General features: G+C 38.3%; 1 long non-coding RNA gene across 1 annotated transcript; it reads left to right on the top strand.

Moving 5' to 3' along the window:
• Positions 1-7,818: 7,818 nt before the first annotated feature.
• On the top strand, positions 7,819-15,958 carry LOC145542962 (uncharacterized). Its single transcript, XR_014080315.1, has 3 exons — positions 7,819-8,490; positions 8,903-9,003; positions 12,459-15,958. It is a non-coding gene; the product is annotated as an uncharacterized LOC145542962 (long non-coding RNA).
• Positions 15,959-16,318: the final 360 nt, after the last annotated feature.

Raw genomic sequence — 16,318 nt, 5'->3', positions numbered from 1 at the left:
AAGGACCAGGCTTGCCTTATCAGGGCTTTGTTTGGACTCAGAAGGGCAGCTCTGGGTGGAGAGTGGAGAACTAGCATCCAGTCCCTATCCCATGAGGCAGCAAATTGCAATGGCAGTGATGACAACTGCAGTCTGAGAGATGCCAGGGCACCTACCTTCCTCAAGTACTAGACTACCTTTTTGCACTAGCTTAGTCCCATAGTACTTAAATGATGTAGAAATAGAGATAGGAACTTTAAGTTCAGTTGACCGCCTCTCAAACTGCTGGGTGAAGTTTCCAGCTGGTACCAATTTATGTGAAACGTAAAGACATATGGCACCGCTTGCCTCCTGACGGTATCAGACCGTATCTCCGTATCAGACGGTATCTCCAAGGACCCACAGAAATAGTGGTGTTGGCAAACAGATATGGTGAAGATGTTGACTGTAGTCAGAGTGCATGTTCATTGTTTATGCCACACACCAGGTGTATCCAGCTCTTAACTTCAACTCATCCAGGATCCCTGAATAAATCCTCATGATACCCTGCAGTGGATAGAGTTATCTACATTTGTTTTGATGCCTGTCTGTTAATGTGGAAATAATTATCAGAGAGATGACTAATTGAAGGAGAAATTTGGATTGTCTAAATGGTTAGCATAATAAGAGCATGGTGGATTAATGCATCCCTCTCTATTATCAGGGGATGTCTGCCAAGATATTTAAAACAAATATGTATTCTCAGGGCACTCTCTTCCATCAATGGTATTGTAAAACTTGGTATATTCTTACTCTTTAATGCTCATTTTTCTTTATTCTAATCTTCTGATTTAGTAGCACTGATATAACTCAGTATTTAAGAAACAACTCAGGTATTTAAGAAGTTAAAGATTTCTGAGAATTACCTTGAACTTTGTAACTAAATTTGGGGCATAGTCTGGTAAGAGCAACATATTTAGATCTATGTATTAGGCAAAGTGAAATGTGGAAGGCTCCTATTTTTTTTTGTACTTCAAATTTCATTTTGGGCCTTTTCATTCTCCTACTAAAATTGTTCCCTTGATCCTGTCAAAGTTTATTTTGAAGGCTCATGTCTGCATGGTTGTATATATGATTCAGCAATTAACAGGGATATAAAAGTCAGGGAAAGGTGCTGATTTTTCAGGGAAGGTAATTGGTTTAATTTTAGATATTTTGAGATTGAGATTCTAGTGGAACAGCCAAGTGGAATTATCTAGTAGGTGTCAGGACATGTTAAGGTAAGTACCTGTATGTTTTGAAGACATTCAAGCAGGACTTTGAACTGAGGACTGTAAAATGTAAGACAGCTGAGAAAGAAAGTTAAAGAGAATAACCAAAAGCCAAGAGGCAGAACATTTTCAGAGGTGTCTTGGAGGATAGGAGCATTGATTTCTTCTCCCTGTTGGCTTCTTCTCTAACTCACTAGCCAAATTTCTGCAAGCACAGCAGCACCAGGAAAATGAAACTTGACAACCTTCACATTAAACAATTACTGCTTCTGGTAAATCAGTGGAGCCACCTGTCATGGTTTCCTGCCCAGGAGGAGCAATAACCAGAGTCAGAGAACAATTCAGGAGCCTGTTAGAGTAACACTGTCACCTCGTTTTCAAACAATACTGGCTCCATATGACAAAATCCATGACCAAAAATGGTTTCCAATATATAAAGTCACCTTATCTCATCCAAACTACCAGAGTGGGTGCTACTGAAGATTGAGAAGAAAGTAAAGAATAGATCCTATGCAGCTTTTATATTTTAAAACTATAACATACTTTTGATAGAACTAAGCTAAAATGCATAACCAGGTTATTAACTTAAACGCACACACACATATACACACAGCACATAGTTTATCATCTCCTCTCTGGAGTAAATCTCACCAAAGGTCCTATCTGTTAATGAGACAGGACTTCCAAAGGATTCCCCCAGTGAGCAACTCCCTTCCTTTGTCATAGAAACTAAGAAGTTGCTAGTGTTGCAATTTTCCTCAGCAGATTTTTAAAGATTCACTCTTTGTGTCACCCTTTATGGTTGATAGAGCCATAGTTATTTTATTACCTACATTAAAACCCCAGGGTCCATACCAAGATTACTGTATCACCAACTGTTATAGACAGTCCTTGTATCCCCCTAAATTCATATGTTGAAATCCTAACCCCCAATGAGATGGTATTAGGAGGTGCAGCCTTTGGGAGATTATTAGGCCTCCTGAATGGGATTAATGCCCTTATAAAGGGAACCCCAGAGAGCTCTCTTGATTTCCTCCTATGTGAGGACACAGTCTTCTACGAACTAGAAAGTGAGTCTTCAGCAGACACCGAATCTGCTGGAAGCTCTGTCTCATTCTTTCCAGCCTTTAGAACTCTGAGGAATAAATGTTTGTTGTTTAAGTTACCTGTCTATGGTAATTTGCTCCAGCAGTTGAAACTGACTAAGGCACCAACCTTATTATTAATAGATAAGACCTCTTACTGAAGTTTTTTGTTTTATTCTTAAGTATATCCTAAGTCCCAGGAATGAGTTAAGGAAATGCTCCTGATCTTCATGCATACTTGCCTAAGCTATAACTAAAGACTTTGTTTTCCTGGCTCCCTCTACACTGATAATTTCACTGTTTACATTCTTTCTGGTGTATTACTTGTTCTGCATTATCTTGAATGTATCCAAGTCTTTTACTTGTCATGTGTTTATCTTCGATTCTCTCAGATTGTAACTTCTTTAAAAACTAACAAATTGGAGAATCTCATATTTTATAGTCTTTATAATTTCTAGCTAAGTATCAACTGTTAGTAAAAGTACAGTGAAGGTTAGATTAAGATGAATCAAAATAAGTTCATAAACCATATGCTCAACTTATTTGCATTCAAATGATTATATTTTATGCCAGGAGTTGCCCTGAAATGTATTTTGACACCTGAGTTTATTACTCAAAATATAAATTTGGAATGGTATAGGAATAATCATGATATGATTAGAAAGAGTCACACATACAGAGTTACTAACACACTAGATACTCCCTGTTTGGGGTGATTGTGCAACAACAATGATGATTAAATTAAGTTTGCTGCGACCAAGACTTATTTGACTTGTAGAAATAAAAATGACTACAGAAAACAAAAATATGAATTACTGATTGAGGAATTAAAATTTTTAAAAAGTAACGAAGCATAAATTAATTTATATAAATGTAATGCTTGATTTGCATATCTGCCAATTAGGAATTTTTGTAATTGAGGACTAACTCATGCTTTTTGTCCATTTGTAATTCAGGATTTCTTGACACCTGCCAAATTATTGTATGTTATTCTAACTTAATCTATAAGTAGGTTTGAATTTAAGTCCAAAATTTATTGTATCTTAAGAACAGTATAATTAAAAGCCAATTATTTTCAAACTTCTCCATTGAAGTTCAAGACCCATTTCAAGATCCTTCCACAGAATGAGACTGGTGAATTCATTAAATATATGTCTATCTCAGCACTTTTAATCCATATGACTTTAAGACATGGAAAAAGTACATAAGGTTGTCCCATATTTAGTGTCAATATCTAGGATAGATTTTTTATGATTTGTGATCAAAAGCTCTGATGAAAGCAAAACACACTGCTAACTAAAGTGTGAACTTGCTTTGAGAATTTCATCAGAATATATGTTCTTGGTAACCTTCCCATCATCTTAAAAATAGTCTCTGGTTTTCCTCATTCACTTCTGATGAGCCAAGAACAGAGCAAGTAGGGCTGAAGAGCTGTTTGTTTTCAACTCACAGGTTCCTTCAGTGAGTAACGAAAGCCTGGTATGATTCAGTAAAGCCTTTATTGCAGCTTTTTTATAAGAACGTGTGTTTTTATGTTCACATGCCCTGAAATTTGACGGTATATTGTCAGCCTATCAGTTTCAGATTTCTTAGTACGTGGAGTAGTTCTGTTTGGTAGAGGAGCCAGGTCACTGACTGTACAGGTAATACTCTCAAAGAGGTGGAACGATAGTCAACCATTGCAGATGGAAAGATAAACTGCCACGGATTTTAAAGGATTTTTTTTATATTCTGTGGTATTGCAAGAACTATTATGATGTATTATAAAAAATACATATTCATGTTTCCTTGTGGGAGTAATATTATTACCTGTGTTTATAACAGGCCTTTTACATTTTAGGTTTTATAAGACGCTGGGCTAACTCTATATCCAGATCAAGTGGATGGTAATGTTTACTCTGTGAGTTTCAAAGATGTAGGGGACCATTTCTCCAGTTTTGGTAACTAAATGGCTTTCTCTTTCATTTATTTTATTGGGCTAGTGTTGTAGAAGTCATCTCTAACTTTTTCTTCTCCTTCATTTTCCACTCTTATCCCAGTCAGCAACCTATCTGCCATCCATCCACATTACCAATATCCCTGTTCTGTACCTGCCCTTATCATATTATGCCAGGTTCAGTCCTTGGTTTGGGAAGATCCCTTGGAGAGGGAAATGGGCAATCACTCTAGTATTCTTGCCTGGAGAATTCCATGGACAGAGGAGCCTGGTGGACCACAGTCTATAAGGTCACAAAGAGTTGGACATGATTGAGCAACTAACACATCATATCATGCACAAACTTTTTATATGTTTTTTTATAGTGTTTTCCATATAACTTTCCTTCTTAATAACATAATATTTGACACAATATGTAACATCAAACTTTCCTTCTTAATAACATGATATTAGAGTGTCAAGCATAATACTTTAAGGGACAGCATTTAACCTAAGACTACAACAATAACTTGCATCATCTACCCATGTGCCCTCTCCTGGTCTATATCTTATCTTCTCCCTAGGGGCAAGACCTGTCTTGAACGTTGTATTATTTCTTTTTTCTTTTATTCTTTACAGTTTTATTAGATATAGTGTTTTAACCAGTCTTTCTGCTGCTAGAGCTAATTATAGCATTTCCCTGCTTCAATTCTTAACTGTCTATGTGATAAATTTAAACTTATTTGCATATAAGATTATTCACAGTATTGTTCCTTTTACCATCTAGTCTCAAATTCTGTCACACTTTCTGACCACAGCAAGCATTCTTGATACTTTCATAACTCAACATAATGATTTTCAGCTGTAACCACATTGTTGCATGTATGTGGTTGTTGGTTGGTATTCCATTGTGTGAAGATACTGTATTTTGTTTATTCATGAATCTGTTGATAGATTTTGTGTTAATTTCAACTTTTGACAATTATGAATAAAGCTTCTGTGAACATTCATATAAAAGTTTTTTGTAGATGTTGTTGTTTTAGTTGCTAAGTCATGTCCGATTCTTCTGCAACCCCATGGACTGTAGCCTGCCAGGCTACTTCCATGGTGAGATTTCACAGGCAGAAATACTGGAGTGGGTTGCCATTTCCTCCTCCAGGGGATCTTTTTGACTTAGGGATCAAACCCCTGTCTCCTGCCTTGCAGGCAGATTCTTTGCCACTGAGCCACCACAGAAGCCCCTTTTTTCACATATATGCTTTAATTTCACTTGGATGAATAAGTAGGAGCCATATGGCTAGGAGGTCTTATGGGAAGTTTAACTTAAATGGTTATAGCGTTGTATATTCCCATCTACAGCACTGAGAGTTCCAGTTGCTCCATATCCTTGACAACACTTGATATTATCAGTCTCTTAAAATTAACTATTTTAGTGGTTTTGTACTGACAACTCATTGTGGTTTTAATTTATTTTTCTTCTATACATAATGATGTTGAATATCTTTCTGCTGATTGGCCATTTTGCTGAAAGGTTTACTTTTGTTTCAAAGGATTCATTAACAAAAGAAACCACTCATTACTCATAAACATACAATTTCAATATTTATTAAAAGATTATTTACCTCAATTTCAATATGCAATCTTTGAAAGAAAGTGAAATAGAAACAATAGAGAAGAGTAACAGCATATACATCACCAAATTGGGCCGACCAACATACAGACTTGAACAGCATGCTGGGAAGTCCCTCATTAACAGCCGTCTGGAGTCCCAATTGAGAAAGGGTCCTGGGCAGTGTGCCCAATCCATGGATGAGACTTCAAATTGTAGTTTCAGAAGTTCCTGCTTAAAATTCCAGGCTGCAAACTGATTTCATTATCACTTTTGTGTGCAAAAATGCAGCTCTGATTTTACTTTAATATTTCACAATATCGTTTGTTTAATCTTGTGAGTCATAGGAGTTTGTTAAACCCTGAGTAGCTGGCCAGACCTCCAGGGGCTCAAGAATTCCAGGACCACCCCTTTCTTATCTAAAGTGGCACCTGACTAGCTGTGCCTGCGGGCAGGCACTGAATCCAGGCAGTCCATACAAGGTCAGACACCTGCTTTCTTGCTTCTGAAACCTGAATAAGAATTCCTCCATTTTAATTTCCCTAACAGTCGCTTCAGGATTGTTTAAGCTGAAGAGCATAGGGATAAGGCAAAATAATATAAGCTGTCTTCTTAATTCTATAAGTCACATAACAATTCTAGATATCAATAGAAATAAAGTGATCAAAGAAACAAATAAAGGGTTAAAACAATGCAGAAAACAATTTGTGAGCAGTAGGGGACTTAGTAAAGAAAAAGTCCCACCATGAATGAGAAATATGCTTTTCTACATTAACTCCTACATCCATTAACTTTCAGCAGCAATATTAGTAACAACAGAAATGTTCTTTCAAGGTATGATTATGTTTATCTATGAAATTTTATAACTCTGGTTCCTTGTAATATCTTAGGTATAAATGAACAACATGTGTTAGGCATCCAAGAAAAACAAAAAGGAGTTCCTAACTTCTAGATGTTCAAGCTGGTTTTAGAAAAGGCAGAGGAACCAGAGATCAAATTGCCAACATCTGTTGGATCATTGAAAAAGCAAGAGTATTCCAGAAAAACATCTATTTCTGCTTTATTGACTATGCCAAAGCCTTTGACTGTGTGGATCACAATAAACTGTGGAAAATTCTGAAAGAGATGGGAATACCAGACCACCTGACCTTCCTCTTAAGAAACCTGTATGCAGGTCAGGAAGCAACAGTTAGAACTGGACATGGAACAACAGACTGGTTCCAAATAGGAAAAGGAGCACATCAAGGCTGTATATTGTCACCCTGCTTATTTATCTTATATGCAGAGTACATCATGAGAAATGCTGGGGTGGATGAAGCACAAGCTGGAATCAAGATTGCCAGGAAAAATATCAATAACCTCAGATATGCAGATGATACCACCCTTATGGCAGAAAGTGAAGAAGAACGAAAGAACCTCTTGATGAAAGTGAAAAAGGAGAGTGAAAAAGTTGGCTTAAAGCTCAACATTCGGAAAACTAAGTTCATGGCATCTGATCACGTCACTTCATGGCAAATAGATGGGGAAACAGTGGAAACAGTGAGAGACTTTATTTTTCTGGGCTCCAAAATCACTGCAGATGGTGATTGCAGCCATGAAATTAAAAGACGCTTGCTCCTTGGAAGGAAAGTTATGACCAACCTAGACAGCATTTTAAAAAGCAGAGACATTACTGTGTCAACAAAGGTCCATCTATTCAAGGTATGGTTTTCCCAGCAGTCATGTATGGATGTGAGATTTGGACTATAAAGAAAGCTGAGTGCCAAACAATTGATGCTTTTAAACTGTGGTGTTGGAGAAGACTCTTGAGAGTCCCTTGGGCTGCAAGGAGATCCAACCAGTCCATCCTAAGGGAGATCAGTCCTGGGTGTTCATTGGAAGACTGATGTTGAAGCTGAAACTCCAATACTTTGGCCACCTGATGCGAAGAGCTGACTCATTGGAAAAGACCCTAATGCTGGGAAGAATTGGGTGCAGGAGGAGAAGGGGACGACAGAGGATGAGATGGTTGGATGGCATCACCAACTCAATGGACATGGGTTTGGGTGGACTCTGGGAGTTGGTGATGGACAGAGAGGCTGAGTAAGCTCTGGGAGTTGGTGATGGACAGGGAAACCTGGCGTGCTGTGGTTCATGGGGTCGCAAAGAGTCGGACAGGACTGAGCGATGAATTGAACTGAACTGATACATAGAAGTTGTGTTTACATCATACAATACAAACTACTTCAGGGACTATTTTTAAAAAATATCAAAGAATTTAGGAAGGATAGTACATTCATAATATTTGGTGGAGTTCTCCAATAAGCTGCTGTTGCTGCTGCTAAGTCACTTCAGTCATGTCTGACTCTGTGCGACCCCATAGATGACAGCCCACTGGGCTCCCCCATCCCTGGGATTCTCCAGGCAAGAACACTGGAGTGTGTTGCCATTCCTTCTCCAATGCATAAAAGTGAAAGTGAAGTAGCTCAGTCATGTCCAACTCTTAGTGACCCATGGACTACAACCTACCAGGCTCCTCCGTCCATGAGATTTTCCAGGCAAGAATGCTGGAGTGGATTACCATTGCCTTCTCAGCTCCAATAAGCAGGGTTCCTCAAATGTGAGAAATTGGTCTACAAAGCAGTCCCTCTGTCGCCTTGGCACAGTGTTTCAGTAAGTGGGTGCAACTATTAAAGTAGCACATGAAATTTGCACATAATACTTGTGTTCTAGGCTTGAGCTATATCTTTACCAGTGCTCTATAATCTATCAGACAGATAAATTTTTTTTGCATAGAAAATCAAAGTTAAGAAAGGATGGGCCTTGTTTGCTGGGCAGATGAAGTTAAACTAAGTTCAGGTCCAGCTCATGTTTTTCCAGCTGAAGTTTCCCCAATAGCTTTCTTCATATTTTTCTTTTTATTGTAGTATATCCTTGAAGGTTGAGTCATGAATGACAATCCACATTACAGTCAGACTTCCAAGAATAATCTATTCATGAAAATAACAGTGGGCTAGTAGCACATATTTCCATGTTTCCTGTCCAAGGAACCTCACTAATACAGTATTATCCTTCACATCAGCAGGTATGGGAGAACCATTAGGCTACTTCACCCAGATTTCAGCTCCAGTTGCATGTATTTCATTTGTGGATGTAAACCCTCCATCAACTCTAACTGTTAATAAGGTAGGAGGTTCTCCTTTTTGTACTTTGCCAATAACACACCAAAGAATCAGCAATTGGGCAATTTGATCATGTTTATTAATAAATAGATCATTCTTTCCTTCATTTTGTAAAATTACTCAGATTTCTCCTAGGTAGTCTGGGTCTATCACTCCCCCATGGACACAGATCCTTTTGAACACTAAACTGGAACATTCTTTAATTAATCCAAAGTGTCTGGGAGGCATCATAATGCCAATACTTAAAATAGCACATATCAATCTTTTAGTAAGTCTTTAGAAAGCATTCGTTGCTTAGTTGTATCCCACTCTTTGGGAGCCCTAAACTGTAGCTCACCAGGCTTCTCTCTGTCCATGAGACTTCCCAGGCAAGACTACTGGAGTGGGTAGCCATTCCCTTTTCCAGTGGATCTTCCCAACCCAGGGATCAAACCTGGGTCTCCTGCATTGCAGGCAGATTCTTTACAGTCTGAGCCACTAGGGAGGCCCTTAATAAGTTTGTTATATAAACAGTATAAGTCAGTCTGGCAGCCTCAGGAGTAGCTTGGAAAAGAGCTAGTGCTCCTGGGCTAATTTCCCAATACTGTTGTATAGGATGGTATTGTATAGGATGGAATCTGTAAATTTGGAATAGTCATTCTCATCAAAGGAGTTCCTAATTCTTCTATAGTTTTATTGTTTAAAATATTGAGAGCAGTATTCAAGTTAGTCCTCCAATTTTTATAAGAGCCCTCTCCAAGTTTAATTAATTGCTATTTAAGCAAACTGTTCTTTCTTTCAGTCAAGCCAGCAGCTTGAGAATATAAAAAATATGAAAAGTCCATTGTATATTATGTTACTGGGCAAACTCTTGTATTAATTTACTTTTAAAATATGACCCATTGTCACTCTGAATTTGAAGTAAAACACCATAATATAAATTCGTTAACTCCAATGTTTTAATAGCATTAGTCTGATTGACTTTTCTGAAGGGCATGGTCACTAAATATCCAGAATAGGTATTCACAGCAGTACACACATATTGGCATCCTTTATCGAGAATTAATGGACCAATATAATCAATTTGCCATATTTGCCCAGGCAGTTTGCCATGTGCCAGTTGTCCTTTGACTAATTGTGGCGAGCTTCTGTGCTTAATATGTTGACAAATTTGATATTGTAAACTAACAGATTTAATGAGATCCATAGTTAAGGAAATACCTCAATCCTGAGCCCACCTGTATGTTAGTTTTTCTCCCAGATGGCCACATTTTTGGTATCTCCATAAAGTCAAGCCCTTTTAGTCACCTGAGTCTGAATCAACTTCTACTGCTTGGATTCAGGTTTGTTCATGTGTAATAGAGTTATATCATCCATTCCGTAGAATTTGAAACACTGTGAGCATCTACATGAAACACCAAAACATTGGTAATTGGAACAATTTCCCAAATATCAGACCATAATTCCTTTCCCCATAGCTCTTTGGAGTGAATCTGCCAATTATTCTTTAGAAGCCGAGTAGCCAATCCATTGGCTACCAACCAGGAATCTATGCATATATGGCGTTCAGTTGAGTTCTCTTGTTTTAGCACCTGATAAAGTGAAATCGCTCAGTTGTGTCCGACTCTTTGCGACCCCATGGACTGTAGCCTGCAAGCAAACTGGCTACATTTACCTTCCCTAGTAGATGTCAGCAATTTTGTAGTTACTGGTTTGTATGCCACCACTTTCCAAAAATGAGTGGATGCTGGAGATTTAGCTGACAAAGTGAAAGAGAGTGAAGTTTAGTTGCACAGACATGTCCAACTCTTTGTGACCCCATGGATTGTAGCCTGCCCAGCTCCTCTGTCCATAGAATTCTCCAGGCAAGAGTACTGGAGTGGGTTGTCATTTCCTTCTCCAGGAAATCTTCCCGACTGAGGGACTGAACCCAGGTCTCCTGCTTTGCAGGCAGATTCTTTACCAACTGAGCCACTAGGGAAGTCCAAAGTGGATCCATCAGTAAACCATACATGCTGTTTTTCTTGTGCAGTTAAAGAGTCAAAAGGCTTTCCCCATATTACGGGTGACTCAGTTATCTCAGGCCTAATTATAGCCTCTTGCTTGAAGCCTTTAATTGGAATTTCAGAAGTCTTTTCACATAAGGCAGTGACCCCATGTGGCCCAGATTTGGCTTGGTCCTGAATATACCATTTCCATTTTATTATGCTGAACTCCTGGGCTTGCCCAATCCTGTGGGTTTGGGGCAAACTTTGTATGCATTGCATGATTGACACAAAGTCTTAATATTACAGTATGATCTACAGTCAATTGTTCCTTCTCTATCAAAGTCCAATAACAAGCCAATAACTGTTTTTCAAAGGTAGTGTGATTTCTGCTGGCCTCAGGAAATGTCCTATTCCAGAAACACAAAGGCACTCTTGCCTTGCTGTTTTTGCCATAAGCTCCAATTAGCATCACTTAGCCAAAGAAACAAGGAGGGCATGGTGACCCACTCCAGTGTTCTTGCCTGGAGAATCCCTATGGACAGAGGAGCCTGGCTGGCTATAGTCCATGGAGTCCCAAAGAGTCAGACATGACTGAGCGACTAAGCACAGCACAGCATAGCCAAGGTAACAATAAAAGATTTCAAAGGCAAATACAGACAACATTACTTAAGAGATAAAGAAACTTAAAATCTGTTATCAACAGCAGTTTGACTTCCCAAGGAAACTGATACCATGCATAAAACTCTTTTATTGGAGTCCACTTTCCACAAACCTTTCTTATCACTTGTGGTATCCATAACTTTATTTTCCCATTCAGAAAGAGACCCCTGTAAATCAGACCTACTTCCTTTTCCATTTGCAAAATGCAGTTCCATCCCTCATACTTTCTTTACTAAAAACACACATCCTAATTTCTTTAAATGATCATGAACTGTCCTTTATATTAGCATTCTGTAGATTGGTGGACATAAATGTCAGTGATAATTTCTAAAAATATTTACTTTCTTATAGAGAACATCTCAGAATAATACCAAATATATTCATTAATAGTTCTAAACCTTTTGTTTCTCTGTAAAAGGAAGCCAGTGTTTAGTAGACATTTCTAAAGCATAATTAGTCTTACTAGAGTTTATCTGAAAGCTCTTATCTCATTTACATTTTCTTTCCTTAAAATTTGTTCACATCAAGTTAGTTTGTAAAATGGACTCAATATCTGGCCCGAATATGGAATATGCTGTTGCCAGAAAACAAATAGCCCTATACGTTTTTGAGCCTCCTTTTTCATCTGGGGAGTTTTAAATTCCATTATCTTTTGTTTTGTTGTTTTAGTCACTAAGCTGTGTCTGACTCATGTGACCATGTGGACTGTAGCCCCTCAGGCTTGGTCTGTCCATGGGATTTCCCAGGCAAGAATACCAGAGTGGGTTGCCATTTCCTTCTCCAGGGGATCTTCCTGACCCTGGGATCTAACTTGAGTTTCCTGCATTGGCAGATGGACTGTTTACCACTGAACCACCAGGAGAGCCCAAGAAAAGAAGGGTATCCTGGATGGGGAGTTGGCCCTAGTCCTGTGTCCTCTGAAGTTCAGAACCCAGGAGCAAGGTGTTGAGTTCAAGATGTGCTCAGTTGTGTTCAACTCTTTGTGACCTCATGGACTGTAGCCCTTCAGGCTCCCCTGTCCATGGGATTTTCCCAGCAAGAATATTGGAGTGGGTTGCCATTTCCTCCTCCAGGGTGTCTTCCTGACCCAGAAAGCGAACCTGCATCTCTTATGCTTCCTGCATTAGCAGGTAGATTCTTTACCACTGTGCCACCTGGGAAGTCCCATTTGTTTAGCCTTAGGTAAAATCTGTGTTCCCATTGTCTTCCCAAAACTTTACAGTCTGGGCAGGTCCATGAAATTTGAAGGGATTAATCTCCCATCTCAAGCATCCCAATCTGTCTCCACTTTAGCTGTTGCCAGATGAACTTCCTTTTTGTTAACCTTGCCACAACACTTTCCATATTTAGCTTGTGCAATCTTTACCACTGCTTTTTGGGCTACCGACTGAAAAGTGGAGACTTGATCAGCTAAAATGTAATTCTAACACTGTAACATGGACAATAGTCCTTGCAAATTGCATAACACTTTCTCCAATTTTAATTTCTCCTCAACAATTTTAATTTGTTTTCCTATATCTTACAGCGGGCAGAGACGAGGGTCCAGCCTCCTCTCTAATCCAGTGTGGTATATTCTTGTCCTTTCTCAACTGGCATGAGCCACAAACATTCAGTAACTTGAAAAGGTTTGGCCTGATTTAATTTGGGGTCCTAATTCTCACACCATTAGTGAGTATGCCCCATTCAGTAGCTAATGAGCAGTAAGGCAAATCTCCCCATCTGGGAATAAAACTTGATTAGTCTTAACCTCTTTCTTTTTATTTTAAAGAGTGGCATTTTGTTTCACAAATCCTGCTCACAGCACCAACTTATGCTTCGCCAAAACTTTTACTTTTGTTTCAGTTTTGAAGGATTTGTTAACAAAAGAAACCACTCATTACACACAAATATGTAATTTTAATATTTAGTAGAAGATTATTTAACTTAATTTCACTATACAATCATTAAAAGAAAAGAGAAATAGAAACAATAGAGAAGAGTAACAGCACATACATCACCAAATTGGACCAAACAATGTGTGTGAGTCAGTCACTTGGTCACATCCGACTCTTTGTGACCCCATGGACTGTAACCCTCCAGGCTCCTCTGTCCGTGGGATTTTCCAGGCAAGAGTATCAGACTGGGTTGCCATTTCCTCCTCCAGGGGATCTTCCCATCTGGGGAACTGAACCTGCCTCTCTTGCGTCTCCTGCATTGGCAGTTGGATTCTTTACCACTGAACCACCTGAGAAGCCAATATCCCGACTTAAGCAGCATGCTGTGAAGTCCTGAGTAACAGCAGTCTGGAGTCCCAGTTGGGAAAGTTGCATCCATTCTACAGGTGGGATTTCAAATTGCAGTTCAGAGATTCCAGTTTATAATCCCAGGCCACAAACAGATCAGTTTGCACACAAAAATGCAGCTCTAGTTTACTTTAACCTTTTTTACAATATTGTTTATTTTGTGAGTCATAGAATTTCCTTAAACCCAAGCAGTTGGCCAGGCCTCTAGGGGCTCAAGAATTCCAAGACTGACTCCCTTTCTTATCTAAAGTACCACCTGACTAGCTGTGCTTGTGGGCAGACATAGAGCCAGCCAGTTTCCAGGCAAGGTCAGAGGCCTGCTCTCCTGCTTTTGAAGCCTGAACAAGACTTCTTCCATTTTAATTTCCCTGAAATTGGCAAGTAATAATGGCAGTTCATATTATTTTGTGTGAAATGACTCTGAATCTTTTTTTTTCTTTTGAGAACCATATCTTTTGACCATAAATCTTTTGCCCATTCATTTTTAAAAAATTACTGAGTTGTAAAAGCCCTTCATATATTCTGAACACAAGTCCTTTATTATATAATGAATTCTAGCAATCTGTGGCTTTACTTTTTGTTTTCTTTTATGATTCATGGTTTGTGTGTGTGCATAAAAATCTTCACCTAATCTAAGCTTACCAAGATTTTCTCCTATATTTTCTTCTATAAGTTTTGTAGCTTAGCCTTCATAGTTAGATCTAGAATCCATTTTCTTTTTGTCTATGAGGTAAGGTCAAAGTTGTTGTTTTTCATACAGACATTTAGTTGTTCCCATTTAGACAAGGCTAGTTTTGGCAACTTTGTTTAAAATCAGATGACCTTATATCCATGGCTCTGTTTCTAGACTTCTTATCCCATTACTTAACTATGTCTAATTTTTACTACTACCACATTGTCTTGATTACCTAGTTTTATAGTAAATCTTGAAATCAGGAAATCGGGTAACATAGTTCTTTCGACTTTTTTCTTATTAAAAACTGCTTTGGCATTTCTAGGTCATTTGCATTTCCATATAACTTTCAGAATCAACTTAGTAGTTTTGACAAAAACTTTTGGAAATTTTCATGAGAATAGAATTAAATCTCTAGATCAATTTGGAGCAAAGTAACACAATGGTAAAGAGTCTGCCTGCCAATGCAGGAGACACAAGAAATGTGGGTTCGATCCCTGGATTTCGAGGATCTCCTGGAGTAGGAAATGGCAACCAGCTCCAGTATTCTTGCCTGCAAAATTCCATGGGCAGCAGAGCCTGACAGGTTAAAGTCCATGGGGTTGCAAAGAGTCAGACAAGACTAAGCAAATGAGCACACATACATACACAGGCTCTTCTAAAATGTGAATGCTTCTGGAAAAGTTAGCAGCAAATTACGAGTATTATAGTGCCTGTATGAATGAGTGAAATTTAGCAGTAACAGCAGAAAAAAGTCTAGCACAAATTCCATCCCCTTCCCCATTTTACTTATTTTGCTTTGATTTTACCTCAATTTAAGCTTAAATCCTCCAAGAGAATGACAAAACCAGAAAACCTAATCTATACCCAAGATCCCAGCTTATAATGAAGTATATTTTACAATCATTCCCCCCTTATTCTAAAGAAAAACCACACAGGATATCTTTTTACACAAAATGCCCATGCTTATTTTAAAAGCTGCCTTTTCAGTGTGCAAACAGACCAGCATTTAGAACTACAGGTTATGAGGTATTGGGGAAGTACCTTCCACTTGGAACCTCATCGTTTCTGCATACTCAAGCACCTACTAATAAGCAGACAAAGGAAGTGTTTTCTTGATTTAGACAGTAGCACATCTGAAGAGTTGAAACCACTTTCAAAACGACTGCTTTTGCCCCAAAGGAGTTTTCAGAAAGCCTCAGAGTGCAAATGCGCAGAATTCTAGCTGCTAGAAAATTTTCTTTGACCTTTTAGAGAGCTCATATTTTCCTTTATCTGCTTTTGCTTGTTAATCATCTGGTTATTTCTGTTACTTCTTTGATGTTTGCTATGTTCACATGGCCAATGTTTTTATTTAGAATAAATTTTTGTAACACTTTTTAACGTGTATTAAGAGTATATAAGAACGACTCAACACCCTTATTAATAGAACAATCCAGAAACGATTTTGTCATGGAATTGATATAGTTGCTGAATGAAGAGGTTTTTACCCTACTTGTCGAAAGTATAAGCTTTTAGATGCTCTACCCAGTCATGTGGGATTTATTTTAAGATTTATTCATTTTACATTGTACTTTCAGAAATATTCTTTTTGTCTTATCAAGGGTATTTGGTACTTACTGCCAGAATCAAGGAGATGTTACTTGTAAAGTTTACAATTCTCATTAGAAGATAGGAGTTATACAAACATTGTCTCTCAGCATTGGTTTATATCCCTAAATTCACTTTTTCTTTCAA

This window comes from Giraffa tippelskirchi, chromosome 3 (genome assembly GCF_054371585.1).
Source record: "Giraffa tippelskirchi isolate mGirTip1 chromosome 3, T2T-mGirTip1v1.2.pri, whole genome shotgun sequence".
Taxonomy (NCBI): Eukaryota; Metazoa; Chordata; class Mammalia; order Artiodactyla; family Giraffidae; genus Giraffa; species Giraffa tippelskirchi.
Note: the sequence above shows the minus strand (reverse complement) of the source record. Positions and strands in the feature narration are given on the sequence as shown.